This window comes from Elephantulus edwardii, unplaced genomic scaffold (assembly GCF_000299155.1).
Source record: "Elephantulus edwardii isolate Elephantulus edwardi_28Jun2011 unplaced genomic scaffold, EleEdw1.0 scaffold00017, whole genome shotgun sequence".
Lineage (NCBI taxonomy): Eukaryota > Metazoa > Chordata > Mammalia > Macroscelidea > Macroscelididae > Elephantulus > Elephantulus edwardii.
In genome coordinates, this window is record NW_006399767.1 from 18453818 (window position 1) to 18458923 (window position 5106).

At 41.6% G+C, this 5106-nt stretch overlaps 1 pseudogene; it reads left to right on the forward strand.

Moving 5' to 3' along the window:
• Nucleotides 1-1331: 1331 nt before the first annotated feature.
• LOC102876265 lies at nt 1332-2245 on the forward strand (annotated as a pseudogene).
• The last annotated feature ends 2861 nt before the right edge of the window (nt 2246-5106 follow it).

Consider the following 5106-nt stretch of genomic DNA (forward strand, 5'->3'; position numbering starts at 1 on the left):
AATTACACCTTAAAGTTGTTTTCATTTGCATTACTTTAATTGATAGTGTGAGCGAATGCCTTTTTTCCTGAGATGATGTATCATCAAAATTCCTTTGACAAGGCTCTTTCTTTTCATCTCTTCTTCTGTAGAATCTGAAGATTGACCTTATGTATTTTATCAAGCCTTTGAGTATTTTGGAGAGTAAATTTTTCGGATTCTTTTCATCAGATATAGCCTCCCTTTTCTGTTGCATCCCTTCTGATATTTGTTTTATTGCTTTTCATTGTGCAAACGTCCTTGGCTTTATGGATTTAAACACATCCATCTTGTTACCGATGATATCCTCCATTTTTAATATTCATAAATTTACCCCTAAAACTGAAATAAATGTTCTCTTCTATTTTTTCCCTAGGTATATTTTATGGGTGGAATTTTTATATTTACCTTTGATCCACCTGGAGTCTACAGAAAACAACAACTAAGAACTTGGCTCTGATGTAAAAAATATGTGAGTTCAAATTTTATCTTTTTTTCTTATGGGTTCTTGAAAACATTATTTGTCTTCCATGAAACATTTTCTTGGCTATATATCACTATTAAAATATTTAAGAAAGCAAAAGGTAATGTAGAAAACTAATCAGATAAAATAGTTTCTCATATATATATATATCACATAATTTTCATTCTTACTGCCATTGAGTTGATTCTCAGTCACAGCGACCTTCCACCCTGTTTCGAAGACTGTAAATCTCAATAGAAGGAGACTGTCTGCATTTCTCTGGAGGAGCCACTGTGGATTAAAACTGACAGAGATACATGGCCTTTGGGTTAGCAATGAGACTCATTACAGACTACACCACCAGAACTACCTATTTAACACACTAGTGCAGAAACATGACTATGTTTTATGTTTCAAGACTCTGTACAAAGGTTAGGTAGGCACTGAGCCACGAGCCAAAGATTCGAAGTTCAAACCCACCCAGCAGTATCTTGGAGACAAGTGACTCTAAAAGGTCATACTTTGAAACTCTGCAGAGAAATTCTACTCTGCATACCTGGGGCTGCTATGAGTTGGAACCAATTCCAGGGCAACCAATAAAAACAAGACTTTTTTTTTTCTTCTAAATTTAGTTATGTTTTCTCTAAAAAGTTTCAATCTAAAATATCTCAAGAACAAATTTCAATCTAAAATATCCCAAGTCACTCTCCGCTCTTTGTTAATTGACAGATAGCCCTCTGTTCTAATGCAGCCTCAGCTGCATCCCTGAAACATGATGGTGAAAGTTGGAGTAAATGGATTTGGCCACATTAAATGTCTGGTCACTGGAGCTGCTTTTAACTCTGGCAAAATGGATGTTGTTGTCATCAATGACCGCTTCATTAACGTCGAGTCCATGGTCTATATGTTCCAATATGATTCCACCCATGGCAAGTTCAATAGTACTGTCAAGGCTGAGAATGATAAGCTTATCATCAATAGGAAAGCCATAACTATCTTCCAGGAGTGAGATCCTGCCAACAACAAGTGGGATGATGTTGGTACTGGATATATTGTGGAGTCCACTTGTGTCTTCACAACCCTGGAGAAAGCTAGGGCTTGCTTAAATGGTAGTATCGATTTGTGTAATCATCTCTGCTCCTTCTGTCAATGCTCCCATGCTTGTGATGGATGTGAAGCTTGACGAGTATGACAACTCTCTCAAGATTGTCAGCAATGCCTTCAGTACCATCAACTGCTTCAACCCTCTGGCCAAGGTCATCTGTGACAACTTTAGAATCATAGAGGGACTCATGACCACAGTCCATGACATCACTATCACCCAGAAGACCATGGAAAGCTGTGGTGTGATGACCATGGAACTGCCCAGATCATCATCCCTGCATCTACTGGTGCTGTTAAGGTCATGGACAAGATCATCCCTGAGCTGAATGGGAAACTTACTGGCATGGCTTTCCATGTCCCCATCCCCATGAGTCAGTTGTAGGTCTGACCTACTGTCTAGAAAAAGCTGCCAAATATGATGACATCAAGGAAGTAGTAAAGCAGGCATCAAAAGGGTACCTAATGGGCATCCTGGGATACACTGAATACCAGTTTGTCTCCTGTGATTTTAATGGTGACACCCACTCTTCTACTTTTGACACTGGGGCTGGAATTGCCCTATACAACCATTTTGTCAAACTCATTTCCTTGTGTGACAATGAATTTGTCTACAGCAACAGCATGGTCAACCTGATGGTTCACATGGCCTCCAAAGGATAAGAGCATGTTGGACCACCAGCCCCAAAAATAGCATTAAAAAAGAGAAAGACCCTCAACTGCTGGTGAGTCTGTGCCTCGACTTCACACACACACACACACTCTCTCTCTCTCTCTCTCTCTCTCTCTCTCAGATAATATGAATTCCCAAAGCTTTCTGAGATGAGACTGCTCATCTTTCTCCCTCAGAGTAACTGATGGGTGTAAACTGTCAAATAAGGTTTGCAGCCTTATAATTTACACATAGCCTATCACATACCTTTTCAATCTTTATGCAGAACAGATTATCTGGGAAGTTGGGCTCTATGAGGAGAAATGTGGCATCAGGATTGAAGGAAGACTCATCAACAATCTGCATTATGCAGATGACACAATCCAGCTTGCTGAAACTGAGGAGGACCTGAGGTCAGGGACTGCAGTCTTCAGTATGGATTGAGGCTCAATATCAAGAAAACAAAGATTCTTACCACTGGAACAATTGGCAGCATCATGATGGATGGTGAAGAGATTGAGATTATTCACAGTTTTAGTCTGTTTGGCTCCACAGTCAACACTCTTGGCACCAGTAGCCAGGAAATTAAAAGACGTATTGCGATGGGAAAGTCTGTTGTTAGGGACCTTTCCAAAGTTCTGAAGAGCAATGGTGTCTCTCTGGAGACTGAGGTGCATCTGATACAGGCCATGATCTTTGCAATCATTTGCTCTGCATCAGAGAGCTGGACAATGGCTAGAGAGGATAGAAGGTGAATTGATGCCTTTGAACTGTGGTGTTGGAGAAGAGTATTAAATATACCATGGACTGCTAAGAAAACAAACAGGTTTGTCTGGGAGAGAGTGAAGCCAGGCTGCTCCTTAGAGAGAAGGATTCTGAAGCTTCATCTGACATACTTTGGACATGTTGCAAGGAGGGACCAATCTTTGGAGAGGGATGTCATGCTTGGGAGGGTGGAGGGACAGTGCAGGAGAGGAAGACCCTTGATGAGATGGATTGATTCAATGACTGGGGTAATGGGGTAGGTGTGTCAGAGATGGTGGGATTTGCACAGATAGAGCTGAGTTTAGGGTTGTTGTACATAGGGTCGCTGAGTCGCAGGCGACTCGACAGCACATAGCAACAACAACAACCACCATCTCCTCACCTCAATGCTATTGAGTAAGAATCCACCCATAGCTGACCCTCTACTCCAGCAGGTTTATAGATGTTGTTGTTAAGTGCCGTTGAGTTGCTTGTGACTCATACTGACCCTACGTACAGTAGCCCTAAATTCTGCTCTGTCCTGTGCCAATTGCACTGTCTCCAATACACTCATCCTGATTACCCCCGTCACTGAATCAATCTACCTCATAGAGGGCTTTCCCCTCCTGCACTGTCCGTCCACCCTCCCAAGCATAATGTCCCTCTCCAAGGACCGGTTCATCCTTACAACATGTCCAAAGTATGTTAGATGGAGCCTCAGAATCCTTGCCTTCAGAAGGGAGCCGCCTGGTTTAACCCTCTCCAGGAGGAATCTGTTTGTTTTCCTAGCAGTCCATGGTACCCTCAATAGTCTTCTCAAGCACCACAGCTCATAGGCATCAATTCTCCTTCTATCCTCCTTAGTCGTTGTCCAACTCTCTGATGCATAACAAATGATTGCAAAGACCATGGCATGTATCAGATGTACCTTAGTCTTCAGAGAGACACCATTGTTCTTCGGTACTTTGGAGAGGTCCCTAACAGTAGACTTTCCCATGGCAATACGTCTTTTAATCTCCTGGCTACTGGTGCCGAGAGTCTTGACTGTGGAGCCAAGCAAACGAAAGCTGTGAATAATATCAATCTCTTCACCATCCATCCTGATGCTGCCAATTGGTCCAGTGGTGAGAATCTTTGTCTTTGGAGGATATTGCCGCCCTTTCTCCCACAGAGCAGCTGCTGGATTTGAACCACCTACCTTTGGATCAGTAGTGCAACTTCTTACCCACTAGGACACCAGAGGCCCCAACTATACCATGATGGCTCCTTAAAGTATCCCTAGAGAAATTTAAATGAAAATAACATTCTTCTACATTATATCCAAGTGGACTAAAGTTCTGAGGTGGGGCTCATTGCAGGCTGATTCACTTACAAAGGAAAGAGTGGAAGCTGGCAAAACAAGACAGACAACAGTGGCTAATCTGAGCACAGGGATATTTCATCAGAAGACAACATCTTGAAATGGGTAAGCCAGAAAAGTAGCCAGAAATTTGCACATGAATTTCAATGAGTAGGAGTTAAAATTGAAAAAGTTAGAAGTAGTAAGGAAAACAGAGGACTATGTTCACAATACTGGGTGTCCCTGGTCTGTTCCTCTTATGAAGACCTTAGGAATGGCAGTGTAGTGGTTAAAGCATTCAGCTCTTAAGCAGAAGGTCAGTAGTTTGAAGCCATCAAGCTTTCCGTGGGAGAAATATAAGGTAGTCTATTGTAACCTTCAAATCCCTACAGGTCAGTTCTAGTCTTTCCTTCTGGAATGGATGCTGTGGGCTAGAATTGACTCAGTGGCAGTGTCTTTTGGTTTGGGGTACACTGACTGGGATGAGATGGGCCAGAAAACTACAGGTGTGCTGTTTATCTGACTGCATTTGGTATTCCTAGGCATGAGGTATTTCTATTTCCCTAGTCATTAATGTCTTTGTTTTTGCCATTAAATATTTACAATGCTACTTGAATAAATCTTTTACGGTGTATGTTGATATTCAAATTTCTTTATTACCATAAATGAGCTCTTTGTTTTCATTTTATTTCCCAACACTGGTATGTAACGGCACAATTGATTTTTGAGGCTGCAACTTCTACCCCATAATTCTAGTGATTTCATTTATTACCTCTAATAATTTTTGGT